Genomic DNA, 18,848 nt, shown 5'->3' on the forward strand with positions numbered 1-18,848 from the left:
AAGTGTGTGCTCCTGGGTCAAAATACAGTAAGTGCAAAAGATTCCTTCTCTTGATCCCACATCCAGGGAGGAGAGTGATATGGTGGGGTTGGAGAGAGACCCAAATAGGACCCCCCAACCGAAGAGCACTGTTTCCAAGGAAAAGTGGAAGAACATGACATAGTGGGAAATTCTTCAGTCAGAGACCTTAGGTACCAACCCTCAAACTCAGCCTCTCAGTTTTCTAGCTATGAGATGGAGTTGATCATACATGTGTTATAAGTGAACTGGCAATACCCTATCAAAATAGCTCATGCATCTCATGAAAATTAGACTATATTCACCTGAGTGATGGTGGAAACACCACATTTTAAAACTGCAGTTCAGCCAAGCCCATGATTAGAACTAATTTTTTAGTTTCACAATTTTAAAAGAACAATGACTTCACATGATGAATAAAAGGCCTCTGACAAAATTCAATACATTTATGAATTGAATGTATAAAAAGCTAGGAATAGGTGGTAGCTTCCTTTATACTTATTGGTGAAATGTTTAAAGCATTTCAGGTAAACTCAAATACTATTCACCAGTACTGGAAGTTCTAGACAGTGAAACAAATGAGGGCATGATAATTTATTATTAAGTATTTTAGAAGTGGGAAAGAATCTACAGGTAAATTACAGAATGGCTAAAAGTAAAAGTTTGCTTAGTACAGATCAACATTAAAAATCAAATGTATGTGCGTATACCAGGGCACAGGACACAAATGACAATGCTTAGGAATCTGAAGTTTGTTGCAGGAAAGTGATAAAATACAATTAACGTTAAAGTAAGGACATGTACTAGGTAAAGATAAGATTATCAGGCAAAAGCTGCCTCCCAGCTGCTTGGGAGAAGCTAGGCACAGGTTCCAGCTTTCCTCTCTGCAGGGTTGTGCCAGGCTGCACTTTGTCACATGAGCTGGCACAGAACACCTCAGAAACAGGGAGCCCCAAATGGAAGGTAGACAGCTTCTGTAACTCCAGGGGGGGAAATGTTTTCCCAGCCTGGGTCAAAATATCTTTGCAACCAAAATCAAAGGGAGAAACTGGGAGAAACCATTTATTGCCTACAAGCAGTCCACTTCCTGCCCGTGTCTCTCGCAACCCTGCAGCACAAAGCCTCTCTGGTCCAGATACGCCCTCACTCCCCCTTGTAATTATATGTTGATACGGAGATGGACTACTTCTCTCCACCCTTTGGAAACACCTATTGATACGGAAATGAATGAAGGCCAGGCAAGAGACTGGAAATACTGCAGTTTTACCCACAGCTTCTTACCGCTGCTGGTAACAGTCATGCTCTCGTTGCAGACTGGTCCAAGAGAAGAGCCCTCCCGTGTTTGCACCAACACTGGATGAGAACCTGGTCAGTCATGAATTTCAGTGTGTTCAACAGACAGTGATAACAAGTTGGCAACACGAACCACACCCAAGCTCAGCTCATGCTATTATTGGGTACATTTAAGCCTGGGTCAGGGATCAGTGCCATCTTTGCTCCTTCAGAAAACACTCAGCTAGTTGCAGGCATGCTGGAAATAGGCAGCAACAAAGAGCAAAGTGAAATTTTAAAATAGGATAGCATAAAAAGTACTCTGTGTCTAGCACTAAATATAATGACTTGTGTACAACTCCCAAAACTACAGTTTACAGAAATTTTGAAAAACATAGAGATAGGTCATGTTCATGAATTGGAAACATTGTAAAGATGCCATTTCTGCCTACAGTGATACATGAATCCATTATATTTTCAATAAAAATTTTTCAGGTGTGTTGCGTAAATGCAAAACCAAATCTAAATGAATATAGAAATGCAAAGGTCCATGTATCCAACATGCTACTGAAAAAAAAACAAGGTGAGAGGATGTCTCTACAGGATGTGAAAATATTTTACAGAGCTCCAGTGAGTAAGACCTTGTGGCACTGATGGAAGACAACAGATGGCACAGAGGCAAGGCAGAGCCTGCTGCACAGGTGCGTGGCTGGTGAAGGGCCAAGGTGACCCTGCAGAGCCACTTCAATTTCTCAGTAAATTGTTGTTGGACCAAATACTGTTAGAAAAAAAGTAATAACATTTGGTCCCTATGTTGTAACCAAAAGATCAATAGACGTAAATGTACAAAGCAATTTTTGAGAAAAACTCATGACTTTGTTGTGGAGTGTGTAACAGTTCTCCACATAAACAGAACCAATAGGGTCAGGTACATATGTATATAATAAGGAATTGCTCATGCAAATATGGAGGCTGAAAATTTCTAAGATCTGCAGTTGGCAAGCTCAGTGGTGGAGTTCGGGCCCAGGTCTGAAGGCCTGAGAACTAGGAGAGACGATGGTGTAAGTTCCAGTCTTTGAGCAGAAGTCCGAGCTCAACGTTCAGCCAGGAGAGGTTTTCCTTTCTATGCAGACATTTTTTTCTATTCAAGTGTTTTCAGTTGATTGGATGAGGCCCACCCACATTGGGTAGGGGGTCTGATTTAATCAGTCTATCAATTCAAATGTTAATCTCATTCAGAAACACCCTAGAAGAAACACCGAGGATAACGTTTGACCAAATGTCTAGGTCCCCTATGGCACACTCATATTGACAGAAAATTAACCATTATAAGTAGATCCCTTGTCATTTTGCCTACCAAATGCATTGCCCATAATTATACTTAATCTCCAAATAAAAAGGTCATAATTCCATGGAACATGATATATCTATGCTGCATACAACCATGTCCTTGAGTTTACTCCTTGATGCCCATAACTTATATACTTGATGTAAAATTAGCAATACTTATAAGTAATGTAATAAAAGTCAATACATCTTATGTTACATGATAAGAGAATGAGGGAATAAATTATTTACCAGACATACACACACAAATACAAACATAGGAAAATAAGGAGGAAATACTCATGAATATCATTTCTGTAACTGGTCATGGAGTATTAACTGATATTTAAAGCTACACTCACTGTCTTTCAGTACCTATTCTGTATTCCCTCTGCCCCCAGCAAGCAATTCAGTAGTTGTGCTTTTTCACCTGGTAGAATGACCCAGATTTTCATTCCTGAAGTGTCTGGGCCATTAGCAGTCTTGCCTGGATTGGGCTGTTGCAGTTTTTCATTGATCTTAATCACAGGAAACTATTAATAAAAGAAGCCCTAAGGGATCTCCTGTATCACAGACATACTTTCCTGACCTCTGTGGTGGGGTATAGTCCAAGTTTCACATGGTAGTCAGGATCAGTCACACCAGCCAGCACAGTAACTGTGTTCTTTCCCTGCTGATACAGAGATATGAGGAGCTCAAGGTGGCTGGGGGGCAGTCTTAACTTCCAAGTCAGTGGGATCATTATTGTGTCTCCTAGTGGAAGCATTCCTCCTTCTGAGACTGAAACTCTAGGCCAGGGGAGCATCAGGTTTCAGGAACAGGAAGCAAAAATATTGCCAACAGGTCCCTCTGGGCAGTAGTGAGCACTGTTACTCCCATTCCCATCCCTTGATTTTCAGGCCCTTTAATTCTGGCTATGGGAGATAACACCACTTAATTGGATGCTGACTCAGCGCATATCTGGAGAACCTTTCCCCAGCTGTGCAAGGTATTGACACCTAGCTGGCATTGTAACTCAATCTTCTATCCAGCAAGCATCTTCAATATGGTCGGAGCATGGTAAGACCAGAGAATTCCATAAGCGTGGGCTCACTGCAGTACTTTCGTTGAGAGGATTCCTGGATCTGAAGCAATGCTGTCTGAGTGCCTTGGGGGTATACAGGCTTTCTGTTAAGTCCACAGATGGCAGATTTTGCAAAAGCATTGTGTGCAGCGTAGACAAATCCATACCCACACTTACCCCTATCCTACCCTATCTAAAGGTGCAGTCATTACTGATGTTAACCAAGGCACACATTTCACTTCTCAAAATACACAGTTTATCTAAAAAAGGCATCTAATAGCACTTTTACCTCCTTGATAAGTCCCCATAGCCAGTTTAACTGAAAGACATGAGTCTCAACTGTTTTTCAAAATACAGTCCAGCAAATGGACCTGTAAATGGGTATCTTGCACCAGATCTTAATCTCTCTTAAGTCCCCTTGGATAACTCACACTTAACACCAGTTCTGAACACCTTTCCAGTATTTCCAAGGGGGATATGTCTCATCTAGGGTTAGGGCTTGGGACAAAGTTTTCCAGGGTTTCAAAGTACCAAATGTTTCTTTTGTGAGGGTGCACTCAAGGTACAGAAACCACATCAGTAATTTAAACTGGGGAATTTTAAAAGAATGAAAGAACTAGGAGAGGATACTATGAAAAGGAGTAAATGAAAATTCTGAGGTGTCTAGGGGCAGCAACTGCAGCAAGTGGCTTCTACCCCACTAATTCTGTCACCTAGAAAAGGAGAACTAAAGCCCCAGCGTAACAAAGTAGAGTAACTAAGGGTGGGTTTCCAGCTGAGAAAAACATTCACGACTGGCAGTCACATGCCATAAGTTGTGCAGAGGGAGATGAGCCATAAAAGAGAAATCAAAGAACAATCTAAACAAAATGCCAAGGGTCAGGATGAGCTAGTTTTGAAAATAAAATTGTTCCTCCTTCCCAGCATCTCCAGTCAGAAGATTCTCCAAGTATGAAATGACTTCAGGTTAATGATCAAATTCAGGATGCTACCAGTAAAATGTAGCCTCAGAGTAAATCTCAGACCAAGGAGTTGCTGGAAGACCCTTTCTTGAGGCTCCAGAGTGTGCCCTGTAAATCCTCAAGTGATAACTAGGGCTTCTGCAAATCTCAAGGGCGTTATCCCCACATCCCCCTCAGTTCAAGGGGGAGTGGATCCTGTTCCAGAAGAAATGTGGGGGTAACTTTCATTTATCTTAGTGGATTAAAATTAAATATACCATAATTCCAAAAAGCTTTTATAGGAATTTAACCGATTTGAATTAAAAGGTTTAGTAACTGTTCAAATGAGAAGAGCCCTCTGGGCAGGAAGCAGGACTGAAGAAAACTAATTACAAAATCAAGCTGTCTCTCAGGAAAGGGAGGATGACTCAGAGCACAGAATCGGGAGCACTGGAAATCAATCCCAGAACCACTGCACCCTAATAAAAGAACTGATGGTGTGCCCTGCTAAATTTCAGAAATTCTACAGACCAGTGATGGCTGAGTGCCTCCTAATCTCCCTCCCCTTTGAACGGACTGTTAGTATCCCATCTCTGTTCTACCACCGTAGGTTAAGTTTGTGCAGGGCAGGTTACTGGTCACATCAGGTCACATGCCCTCAGAAAAGCAACCACACACAAGGAGCTGACACAGATGACAAGATCCTAGATTTTGAGCCAACAGCTTTATAAAATGAGATCTTTGGGATGCTTGGTAGCATGTGAACATAGTTTGTATGGGGAAGCAATATGAACTCTGTAGCTACAAAGTGGACAGTGTCATACTCTATCTTCCAAAAACAGTGACACTAATATGTCCCATCCCACATACTCTTCTGCAATGCGGCCTTGCAATATTTCCAACAAGAAGCAGTCTATTTCTCCAACCCTTAGAATCTTTATGAGCTCTACAACCACTCTGAATAGAAAAAGGCAGAAGTGACAGTGTTCTAGTACCAGAGGCAGCACTGACAAATGTCCCCTTGGAGGCAAAATCACCCCCAGTAGAGAACCACTGTTTCAGGACTTAAAATTTTTCTTTCAATACAATATTGGTAATTTCCATCTGAAAATGATCACCCACATTACCTACACTGGTAGTTCTCTCTTCATTAAACATTCTAATACACATGTAGGTTGAAGTTTTGTTGAAAGCTTTGACAAATGAGATGTTTATAAAGTTTTACTTTATTCTTAGCATCCAATGAACAAATCTCATGCCTACATTTGTTGTATTGTTTCTTCCTATGATTTGATTTTTCTATCATTTGACTTGGGAATGAAAAATAACATAGGTTCACACCTGAGTGAATTTTCTACACAAGGACTTGCAGCTTCTCATAGATGTCTTTCCCAAATTCATAAAGCGACCCAGCTACAACAGACTGGCAATGTTGTAAATACACCACACATGGAAGGGCCCCGAAGTGAACATTCATTTCTCACTCAGATAAAGTACAAATGGCCAATTTTTAGGTAGAGCTGTAGGTGAAGTTACCTTCCCCCATCAGTCCCTTCTGTCTTAAGTCTCGGTTGCCATCTTCATCCTATAGCTCCGAACGCAAACCTGGGGGTAATCCTCACTTCAGGACACAGACATGAAAAACAGAAAGGAATGCATGGAAGTCTTCTTGTGGCTTGGAAGTAATGTTCACCCCTATTCATTCTCCTGGCCAGAGCTGTTATGTGGTCCCACCTATATTAAAGGGAGCTGAGATATGCAGGCTGTGTGCTCAATAGAAAAAGAAAGTGGGTTTCAGTGTACATACAGCTGGTCTGTGCCATACATGCTTTCCTGTGTGAGTTCTTAGATGTTTGCTGAGGTGTGATTTCTGATAAAAGGTTTTCCCACATTCATTACATTCATAGGGTTTCTCTCCTGTGTGAGTTCTCTGATGTATAGTGAGGGCTGACTTCTGATAAAATGTTTTCCTACTTTCTTTACATTAATAGGGTCTCTCTCCTGTGTGAGTTCTCTGATGTCTTTTCAAAGCTGACTTCTCACAAAATGTTTTCCAACACTCATTACATTTATGTAGTTTCTCACCAGGGTGAATTCTCTGGTGTACAGTAAGTTTTGACTTCTGATAGAAAGTTTTCCCACATTGTTTACATTCATAGTCTCTCATCTGTGTGAAGTCTCAGATGAACAGTAAGTTTTGGCTTCACACAGAATGATTTTCCACATTCATTACATTTATAAGGTTTGTCCCTCAGGTGAGTTCTCTGATGTACAGTAAGGGCTGGCCGATGGCCAAAAGATTTCCCACATTCTTTACATTCATAACGTCTCTCTCCTGTGTGAGTTCTCCGATGTGCAGCGAGAACTGACTTCTTATGGAAGGTTTTACCACAACTATTACATTCATAAGGTGTCTCCCTATTATGAACTCTCTGACGTACAGTAAGGGCTGACTTCTGATAGGATTTTCCACACTCATGACAATCATAAGGCTTTTCCCCTGTGTGGATTCTCTGATGAACACTTAGGTATGACTTTCAAAAGAAGGATTTCTCACATTCATCATATGCATAAGGTTTCTCCTTTAGATGAGTTCTATTATGTATTCTAAGGATTGTTTTGCTAACAAGGGTTTTCTCACATTCACTACATTTATAGGACTTCTCTCCTGTATGTATTTTCTGATGTTTAGCAAGACTGGACTTTTTATAGAATGTTTTACCACACACACTATATTCAAAAGTTTTCTCTCCTATTTGAGTTCTCTGAAGGCAGGTGCAGTGTAATTTCTTGCTAAAATTATTCCCACTTTGATTACATTTCTAGTGTTGCTCTGAAAAATGAACTCTCTGAAGATTCAGCTGTGTTGGTTTCTCAGAAAAGGTTTCACCACACTGATTACATCCAGAGTCAGTCTCCTCTATGTGAGTTCTCTCTGGGCAGTGAGGGCTGAATTATCACAGCCTTCCCAATGTCCATGGCATTTATAGGCAGTCCCTCCCACAGGAGCCCTCCTATGTGTAAAGACTACTGCCTCCTTACTGAAGTCTTTCTGTTGTCCACTAAATTCAAAAACCTGCTGCAAAGTTTGATTCTGATGACAATGACCAGGATGCTCAGCATATTTGAGGACTTTCCCAGTTACATTATGGCCCTCAGGATCCTCTCCAGAACACATCTCATCAGCCTCACTAGGGAGAAATGTGTTCTTACATGCATGAAACTCCTCTGGTTTCATTCCTTTATAGTTTCCACTATTTATAATTAGTTTTGAAATATGGTTTGAGCTGAAATGTAGTATTTTTCTTAGGTTAGTTTTCTCTTCTGTTGATGTTTCATTGTTGACTATAACTTGCCACAAATGCCTATCCTGATTTTCCTGACTATCTCAATCAGGTCATCCACAGTCTGGACATCTAAAATGAGACAGAAAATAACTGTATCTACGACTACATCTAAGCATTTTTTATGTAATGCTCATACAAAGGTAAAGAAGTTTTTTTCTATCCTAGTGGGATAAGATCTTGAAAAAACTCAGTATTTGGTATTAATTTTATAAGCTTGTGATTTTCCTCCCTAATGAATTTATGTAACAAATCACATTAATGGATTTTCTGCTGTCAAATCACAGTGGGTTTTTCTTTTAAGTTTTTCTCCTTTTCTAGTTCATGAGGAAATATGTGGTCAAATATTCACCTACTCTCTAGATGTAATTTTATCTAAAAGCCTTCCATCTACCATTTGTTTCCCCTGTTCTTTTTCTCTACTTTTTCCTTATGGTAAGCATGGTTAACATGAACTGTTCCTTTTCTGATCACTCAGCTCTGAGGATGGTGAGTCTCATACATCCAGACTGTTATAAGGTCTGGACCTGGGGGAACCACTGGGGAGAGGCAGCTCAGCATCTGGTGTGCTTACCTCTTCCAGCCTACGTGCCCAGTGACTGACCTGGGAGGCTCGGCTTTGGGAGTTCTACAGTTATGGCTCTGCTCCTTGCTCCAACTGGACTATCAACTCAGGTTTGGTAATGCAGTGCCCTGTTGATGTGAAAAAAGGTATGATTCTGTCAAACTGTTCCACAGCCTTGAAGGACAATTGTATATAGCTTCAAGGGCATGTGCATTGAAGGGCCAATGCAAACACAGATTCTTCTTGGACTGGAATCTTAACCTAAGTAGCATTTACTTTTATAAACAGTTGTACATTTCCCAGTGAATAAAAATAGCGCCTGCACTTGGCAGTTACTAGGAGAGTCTCACTCACCCAGTGACACCAGGCTCCTGTAGGTCTCCAGCACCACAGCCCTGAGAAGGGTCCTCTGGGCATCATCCAGGGCCTGCCACTCCTCACATGTGAAGTTCACAGCCACACCCTCAGATGGCACCAACCCCTATAATGGCACATTTCTCCTCAAATCAAGGCACCAAGGAGGATCAGAACAAGAAGTTTGGGAGTCCATTCTTTTGTGTGTGTTTTATCTTGTATAAGATACACCATGCTGTGTACTCTAAACTGTGGGATAAAGAGAAATCACAGGAGAAATCCTGCTTCTGCATTAATTCGATTATTTCCTAGAAATACTATCATAGTTTCCCTTATAAATCTGGAACTACCCTTACTACTAGGGATAAAAGGATGAATAAAATTCTGTTCCTCAAAGGAGTACATGATCTGGAGGCTTAAGTAAAAACACATACCAAACCTGAAATAAAGTGCTAGATGAACTAGGTTAGACATGCTTAATGTGGTCTGTGGTTAAAAAAAAAAAGAAAGAGAGCTGTCTTTGTACTATCAACTTGCACTTCTCTGAAAAGCCAAAGATTTTAGCTCTTCCACATAAACCACAAGTTCTCATTAACATGAGGCAATAGGAGAAGTCAAGTTCAGAGGGCATAAAGAACAGATGCCACATTAATGCTATACCCAGCTGAGTACTCCTGGGTTGCAATGAGAGGTAAAGATGATAAACGTATTCTAGGAACTCATTATGAAGTTATTCTACATTTAAATGTACTACCTACCCATCAATAAAAATATCTTACATGCTCACCACATTTTTTTAAAAGTAACAAACACCCTAGTATTTCATTCCCATTACTTAAAATATTGCTTATGTCCACCTAGAGTGAACACCTGCTTTCTGAACCACAGGGTATAAATAATGAAGGGCCAATAAATGTTATCACATAACCAGATTTGCACTTTGTAACATTCGTGCCCTAGAAGGACAATGGGGAAGGGTTAGGGAGACTCAGAGAAGAAACCAAGGGAGAGATATCAACAACACTGAGGTCACAGAACAGTACAAATACAGAACAGGGAACTATCCTAAAACAGAGAAAAAGAAAAAGCAAGAACAAAATTTGGTACTGATTTGCTCTGAGAAGGGTAAAGGGGGAGTTTTACCACCAGGCAGTCAACATGACCAGCTAGGAAGATGCTGATGTCGTATACTGAAATTGGATAAAAGGACAAAGAATATGATAGGCAGAAGAGACACAGCCCTTGGACACAGTATATGTTGTAAGTTTCTGGGATGTCCAACTGGCAATGGATATATGATCCAGAGCTCAGGAGAGAGATCTAAAGCTGAAGATGAACATCTGCAAAGCAGAAGAATTTTAGTGGCAGCAGAAGCCATCAAAGAGAATGAAATGGGTTAAGGAGAACCCAAAAAATTGAAAGGAGAAAAGGAACAAGTACAGTGGTTTTGGAAACATATTTACTGACAGAGAAAGAAATGAACCATGGCAATGAAGGAATTTTTAAAGATTATTCTAGGAACAGAAATCCTAAATATTAAGAAATGTATTAATATATTTCATCATATTCATATTTCTGAGGAGAAATGCCCTGTGATCACCCACAGATACTGAGAAGGTATCTACAAACTATCCTCCCATTTGTAATAAAAACTTTCAACAAAAGGGAATTTAGGGGATTCTTCTTTAAAATGACAAAATGTTTAAGTCTTACCCCAAAAGCCAGCATCACAATTCCTAAGGAAACACTGGATAAGGATACTCCCTCACCATAGTCATTAAACAATTTTTAAATGGTAATACTGAATGCAATTGAAAGAGATAAATGGTAGTAAAAATGATGACTTGCATATAATTCATACCTAGAAAACCCAAGAGAGTCATGTGAAAACTATTCCACACAAGGAAATTCTATAAACTGGCAGACTATAAAAATAACATATGAAAGTCCTTACGTATACAAAGACACTTTCACTGTAACAACTACAATGGAAAGCAGAATACCTACTGGTACACTGAACAAAAATGTACAAGAGTATGTGAGGGGAGAAATAGGAAGGATACAAAAAGAGCAAAACAAATGAAAAAACATACCATATTCAAGCAAAGGAAGCATCCATATCCTAAAGATACCAAATCTCCCTAAGTCAGAAAATAAATATAACATTATCCTAATAAGCAACACATTCTTAGATACAGACAAGCTCATTCAAAAGTTCATGTAAAAAATCAGGCTATAATTGACAGAGGTAGGTTATATTTCTTTTCAGTGAAATTTAGTGTCCCTCCCTATATTAGTCAGCTCTGGCTGTCATAAAAATACCACAAACTGAATGGCTTAAAAAACAGAAACTTCTTTTCTCAGAGTTCTGAAGGCTGGGAGTTCGAGATCAAGGTGTGGGCCAAATCTGTTCCAGCTGAAGACCATCTTGCTGGCTTGCAGATGACCACCTTCTCGCTGGGTCTTCTCATGGTGGAGAGATGAAGATCTCTCTTCATCCTCCTCTCACAAGGCCACCAATCCTATCAGATTAGGACCCCACCACTAGGGCCTCATTGAAGCATAATCACCTTCTAAAAGCTCTATCTTCAAATACAGTTGTATTAGCACTTAGGGTTGGCTTCAACATATAAATTCTTAGGTGATACAATTCTATCCATAGCACTCCCTGTGGTGCCCTTCTCTGCAGAATTATATAGCCCCTTGCAGTGGAACTCACTTACATAGCAGGTACGTAATCCTCCATGTGCTTTGCTTTGACCAGTAACATGTGAATGGAAGTGACATGTGTCACTTTTTAGTACAAGCTGTAGGAGCCACACACAGATCACCATGTTCTCCCTCTGCCACAAGGACCAACAAGTTACAGAAGTAAAATGATAAAGAAACCTTTGCTGTGGACCTAACTAGTCAATGAACTGGTGTTGGGAGCAAACCTGTGGGCCTTTAGGCAGGCTCGGTTACGAAAGCCTTAAAACAACAGCAACCTTTGAGTAAAGTCTCTCCTGTAAAATCGGAAACAATGAATCCATCCACGCGTTAGAAACAAGTTTTCCCCTATTACCAAGAAACGCATTTAGCAAACTCCTAAGCCAGAACTAGTGGTTAAGTTACCTAGCAACCTCTGCTTTTCTGTTCTTTCCACTGGCCTATTAATATTGCCAACATCTTATAAATCAAGAAACACCCTCTGCCCCAGGGGAAAGCCCCACCCTTGAAACCTCCCTCCACAAGATGGCGAACTCCCTGCTTCTCTTCCGGGTTCTCCGCTCCCGCCGGCGCCAGCCAAGGCCCAATCACCTTCTGACCCACCCCTTCCTTGCTACCTGTATAAATAGAGCCTGCAAACAATAAACTGTGTCAGCTTGATCAGACATCCTGTCTTGCTGTGCCTTCTTTGTGGCTCTTGCCCCTTCATTCTCTCCTCTAGGTCGTCGACCCCCGTTGATAGTCCTGCAGGTCAGGACAAACTGGCACAATAATCAAACAGATACAAAGAGCAACACCACAGTGCAAAGAAAACAGGATGATGATCTGTTACCCACGGACTAAAATCAATCACTGTGTTACTTGGGATGATGGGCACTTACATACTCACTGTTACTTAAGTAACGTGAGTGATACTGAGTCAAACAGTGTTTACCTCGTGGGTTTAAAGCTTTAGGAAAAGAGGCAGGAAAACAATGTTAGTAATAAATCTCAGCTTCTACTCACTGCCTTTAGTAAACCACTATAGGAAAGTTATGATCTCAGGAAGAAAAAAAAAGATCCAGTTTGCAAGCAAGGATAAAAGATACTGGGGTCTTGTACAACTCTCAAAGCATTTCTCATCTTATCTTTTATTGTTAAGTCTGAAAACACTGCATCTTCCAGTTTTTATGAAAAAAGGACATGAGAAATGCTTTCAGTCAAGAGTAATTAAACTCAACTTCATGGAAGTGACAAATATAAGTTAGGACAGTGATATGCTATAACATGATTCAACGGTTAAGATAATATGCTAAGTAAATTAAGTCAATCAGAAAAGTATGAATACTGCATGATTCCACTTACATGAGGCTCTGGAGTAGTCAAATTCATGGACAGAGAAAATAAATTAGTGTTTGGCAGGGACTGAGTTAGAAGGCAATAGGGAGCTAGTGTTTGATGAGCACAGAGTTTCACTTGGGGAAGATGAAATGTTCCTGGAGATGGATGATACTCACGGTCACACAACAATGGGAATATAACTAATGCCATTAACCTGTACTCTTGAAAATTGCTAAAAGAGCAACTTTCAGATCATGTATATTTTATCAAAGTAGTAAAAAACATAATGAGCTTTTCACCAAATTGTAGTCCAAAATTATACTTACGGTTGATGCACTGATGTTTTCCCTACTCGTTTTTAAGTGATTAGATAAAACAGAAGAATTAGTCTTTAACAGGGTTTAGAAGGATGAGAATAAAATCAAGGGAAGGAAGAAAAAAAGAAGCAGGTCTTGATACCAGATAAGATTAAATGTGAGAGAAAGGAAGGAGTCCAGAATAAATCTCCTTTTGGTGGTTTGAGTCACTAGGTAGATGGAAGTAATATTATATAAAAGGGAAGAAAGGACGTGGTTTCCATTCTGCATTTGTTAAAGCTTCAGGTGCTTTCTGGATAGCTACAAAGAGGCCTCCGAAAGGTAACTGAACCTACGATCTAAATTCTGGGGAAGAGGCCCAAGCTGGAGAGAACCATTAAGACTGCCAAACCACAGAGGGCCAAACAGGTCAAGGTCAACTGCAGAGTGTGAAGAATGGGACCTGGACCGGAACACCTGGGCAAGCTATGCTCAGAAGCAGAAGAATTCATGGAAACAGACAAGAAATCTTCAAAGAGGCCATGACAGAAGCTAACAGACAGGAATGAGCAGAACCTGGACAGTAGTTCCAATATGGCAGAAGAATCAAGTAAGGCAAAGACTACAGCATAGTCATTAAATCTAACTATAATTTAGGCTATCACTTTAGAAGATGCGAGTTAAGACATATGGAATAGGTTAAAGTGCAGAGAAGCTCTTGAACTATTTACAGAAAATACAACTTTCAACAGTCTGATGGGCACCCCGCATGCAGACTAGCTGAGAGTTGCTTAAAGGATCTGCAGTCGACTCAGTCCTTCAGACATCCCCTGTTTATCCGTGCACCAGGCAGGGCCCTCCAAAGGCTGTCTGGGACCACACTACTTTAGCAACTCCAGAAAAACCTTTTTACATAAGTTGTGCTTTAGCCCTAGGTGACCATCGCCACCATGAAATGATGAAAGTTTATTTCCAGGTTGGTAGTAAAACACTGTCCACTACATTGTCTGTGGGCCAGTGAGGACACTGTTTCCGACTTCTGTGCCTTTGGGTTTCCCTGTCCCATGAGAATGCAGCACACTTCCTCCTAAGAGCCTATTCTGATCAGGTAACAAATGTGTCTGTCTCTTTTACATAGCCTCACAAAGACCAGGGACCAATCTGCACTCACCCTGGATGACTCTCAGGTCATATAACTGGACAATGTTTACATGCCACCTTTATCTTGTTTAGGTGTATTTCCCTGAAGCTGAATTTTACTTATTTCTACTTCTCCGTTTTAATTCATGAACCCTCATAAACCTCATAAAATACAATGCAAAAAAAACTGAGGAATAAATAAATAAAAGACTCACCACACATTCATTAATTTTCTGTTGTTGGAAATGCGCAGAAGACTCTGGAAGGATAACAGGGAAAACAGGGTACTAGACTTGAGTCATGAAGGGAATGGTGAGGCTTGCTACTGTATTTTCCAGCCCCAAACTCTCTACACATTATCCAGAAAAGACCAGGGTAAAAAAAGCCTTCCTGTATGAGAACAGTATTTTACAGCTTTAGAAGGGGCAGGAAAGCCAGGGTAAAGAAACACACAAAACCCATAATTGGTAGAGACTAAAAATAAAATTTATCATTAGGTTACTGAAAATGTTTGTTTCCTACCGATTTAGCAATATATAGATTAATGTCTCCACTATAATATAAAACTTTCAACGGAAAACAGGCTCCTATTATTGTGTTGCAGAATTTATTATTTTCAAGAACAGATTACTGACATTAAGTTGAAAACACTAAGTTTCCCAAAAGTGCCGTCAAAACAAACATGTTTTGGCTTCACTGCAGCAAAGTTGAAGACACTAGCCAAAAATCAGCGTACCTGATGCATACAAGTCATTAGAGCTTAGAAAATCACTTACGTCCTCAAATCCATGTTCTCCCCATCTTTCTTGTAAGGCAGAGATACCCTGAACTGTTCCTGAACTACCAGGAAGAACAAGACAGAAAGAACATCACTGTATCTCCAAACAACAGGTTTGGGAGAGTTCAGACAACAGAAACGAGGGGAGAGTGAAGGAATGCGGGTGTTCAAGAAGCACTATAGACAGGTGCTCTCGGCTGTGACAGATTATTCCTCCCCCTCAGACCACACCCCCAAGATCGCACCAATAAACATTTCCTAGGCCTTCACCTGCTCCAATCCTTCTCAAAGTCTATCCAAACCTTCCAGTATTTGATAACTTCTGGAGGACGAGGTACCACTCTTATCTTTTTCACTCTTGGCAGAAGCAATAGCTGCTTGGCCCCGCAAAGCTATTATCTCCTTTCTGTGACTCGTCTCTGCTCTGAAGCGCTAAAGGGTTCAGGTCACAGGGGTTGTCTTTCTTGAATTTACCATCAATTCAGGTGGAATTCCTATCGCCTCCCTTCGTGCTTCCAGACCGCTACCTTGTTCCAATGAAAACGAGACCGTCATCCACAACCCGAACATCCCTCCCACAACTCAGAGTCCCTGGAAACTAGGTCTTGTATAAACTGTAAAAGCAAACGAGGAGTGGTGGGCAAGCTACACAGTGCAGAAGGGGACCTGACATTTCAACTGCTGAAGAGACTCCAAGATACACCACAAATACAACTGCTACCCGGGGAGACTCGGTCCGCATACACTCCACGGTGATTTCTCCCGGAACAGGGACATTTCACTAGTCACGCATACGCTCATGTTACCGATGAAAAACTGAATGTCACAAGGCTTAATAACACCGCTCAGGAGGCTCCCGTGGTAGAGCTGGGAACTGCACGCCGAGCTCAGACCCCAGCTGTCCACCACCCACCCCCGGCCTCGCTGTTACCTTCGGTTCGCCCGGCCTTCCGCAGCGCCTGCTTCTGACGAAGTGACCCCTGAAGGCGCAGCCAAAGCCGGCCCTTCCCAGCCCGGACCCGAGCGGCCCGAGGCTACGACCGCCTCCCGCTCGGCCCAGGTCCGCGGCTTGCCCCCGCAAGGCGGGTCCCGCAGACGGACAACCACCGCCCTTTCCGCTCGCAGCAAGTGGAGCGACATCCCGCGCCCCGCCGCCGCGCCAACCCCCAAGGGCGCAGAACCAGCCTGCAGGTGCCCGAGCTCTCGCGCAAGAGCAGCAGGCGGCCCGCAGAGCCCGGCACTTCCGGCGGAAGGGGCAGAGCCACTCGTGCGCAGAAGTAACCCGGAAAACGTCCCAGAATCCAGTGGGAACGCGTCACGCAGGGCGCCCGGCGTTTGCGCTTGTGTTTATTTGCGAGGGTGTCCGGGGGTCCCTTGGCCGCGCAGAATAGACGCAGGAGCAGAAGCAGAGTAATTTATCCAAATTCTGGATAGCAGCTCTCTTCAAACCCATTAAAAAGTTGCTAGTTCTCATCCAGTAAAGTAATTTCTAAACCATTGTTAACCTTAAAAATAAACTCAGTTGTTTTACCAGCAAAAATGATTTTATTCTAAAACAGCAGAAAATTACAACCGGGGACAAACAAGCTATGGCAAAACTACAGATCGATCTGTTCCCCCAAAAAAGTCCACTGAAGTAAACTGGGAGTTCCACTGTGTAGCTTCTCACCGCTGCGCTGCTGCTGGGAAAGGAGGAAATCTTCCGTCCTTCTGCTGGGTTGGAAAGTAAATAAAACAGGTGTCCCTTTTCTGGTGGGATCTGCAGTTGAGGAGTGTTAGGCATGAGAGTTCCTCCTGCAGGCCTCCTGATGCCATGTCAGAGGTTTCATCTTGAATGGATGATATTCCATTGTTGGAAAACCTACTCTAGTGTATATACAGGAAAAAAATAGGTCATAGGGTGGGTGCACTCCAAAATCATACAAATTTACACTTCCTGTATATGGTACTTTCTTGCCCATAAACTCCAAAGATCATTACATTCACAAATTTCCTTATGAAAATCTTTACTTAGTTATTTTTCTGATAGATGGACTTGAACTCATAGGCTCCCCTTCTTTGGTTTCTGTCGCACATGAAATAAGTTCACCACACGGCTTTCTCAAACGTTCCCACTGCCACTGTTGCACTCTACAAACAGTGGTAGAACAGGCTTTGTGACACGGGCTTCAGTGGGAGGGGTGGGGATTGACTATCTGTCTCATGACTTATCTGACCTATCTCTGGTTTTTCCTTTTCCTAAAGTATGACCTCCTATATTGAAATGCATGTATCTTTTCTGATCCTGCAATTGCCCCTCAGTGGCTGCATTATGCAGATCTAGGGACTTCAGCCTTTACCCTCCCATTCACTTCTTCTTTGAGACTGTGGACTATCTCCCTTGCTCAGTCCCCTGGCCTGACCACCAGAAGTATAAGAGAAAATTTTTTTCTCTTACCCCACTTACTTTTTACCCACTCCTCTCTTACCCATTTGGAAATACTTTAAATCCAGAATGATTGGCAGGGATGTGAGGAGAAAAATCAATGCTGACACTCATCCCTCTAGGATATGGAATGTCATTTTGTCTCTCTAGCATCATCCATAAAAACAGAGAAAGTAACACAAATTTGGATTTGTTAGCCTGTCTCTAATAATAGGCAAGCCAAGAATGCAACCTCTTTCCTCCAACAATGAATCTAAAATCCTCAGACCCAGGGAGAGGAGATTCATGCATAATGCCTAGGTACTTCCGACTCTGGCCATGGAAACAATTGTGCCCTGTATAAATAGGTCTCATGGTTATATTCCATTAAGAAGAAAATAAAATCGCTGAGAACAAGGAGATAAACTAATAACGGAAATTTTCCAAAGCTAAGGGAGTTCACTCACCTCATTCTTGCGTTCAGGGAGTTAGTAGCTAACCGTCAAGCCACAGATAATGTTCTCAGCTTCCCATGCCTCGGTGATCCAGCTCCTTACACAGCCCACAACAGGACAGATGTCAGCTTGTCCACAGTGGTCACCAGCTCAGTACACCCTTAACTAGGTTTTTCCTCCTCTCCTGTCTCATTTTCTACACTCCCTCATTGTTTTCTGTGATCACTTCCCAAATAAACTGCTTACACAAGTTCATGTCTCAGTTCTCTTTTGGGGGAATACAAAACAACAACCCATACTCTGACCAAGTCAAAGAAAATATAGGAGCTCCATTAAAAAAAAAAACTGATGCCCTGGCCCCCAGCATTAAGGAGTGGACAGGTTCTCAAACCAGCAATCCCAGCCCAATCACCCAGCAGAATCAGTATTACCACCAGCAGTCAGTAGTACTTCTATTGTGTTTTTCAGGAGATCCGATTGCTTCACTGAAAGCTACCAGTTAATGCTGGGTACATTTGCTTGATAAAATCTGAGTCACATACAGGATCTAAACTGCAAGGGAGTTTGTTTTCCTGCTGCTATTGTAAGAAATTGCCACAATAATAATGTCCCAAAACAACAAAAAAAATTTCTCATACTTCTGGTGGTCAGCGAGCGATTCAAGATCAGTGTCACTGGGCTGAAATCAAAGACCGGCCAGTGTGCTCCCTCCAGGGGCTCTAGGGAAAATCCATTTCTTGCCCTCTTCAGAATCAGGTGCTGCCGGCACTCGTTGGCTTGTGGCCACATTAGGCCCTGCCCTACGGTCACATGGTCATGTTTTCTGTGTGTTAACGGAGCCCCAACAAATAAGAAGGCAGACA

General features: G+C 41.8%; 1 long non-coding RNA gene and 1 pseudogene across 1 annotated transcript; both read right to left on the minus strand.

Annotated features, from left to right (window-relative positions):
* Positions 1 to 7,599, minus strand: part of LOC140850534 (uncharacterized) — a 69,177-nt pseudogene extending 61,578 nt beyond the window's left edge.
* A 1,413-nt stretch (positions 7,600 to 9,012) lies between these two features.
* Positions 9,013 to 16,190, minus strand: LOC140850318 (uncharacterized). The gene is made up of 3 exons (XR_012132941.1): positions 16,058 to 16,190; positions 14,564 to 14,607; positions 9,013 to 9,132 (listed from the first exon to the last, which is right to left on the minus strand). It is a non-coding gene; the product is annotated as an uncharacterized lncRNA (long non-coding RNA).
* Positions 16,191 to 18,848: the final 2,658 nt, after the last annotated feature.

Source organism: Manis javanica, chromosome 7, assembly GCF_040802235.1.
Source record: "Manis javanica isolate MJ-LG chromosome 7, MJ_LKY, whole genome shotgun sequence".
Lineage (NCBI taxonomy): Eukaryota > Metazoa > Chordata > Mammalia > Pholidota > Manidae > Manis > Manis javanica.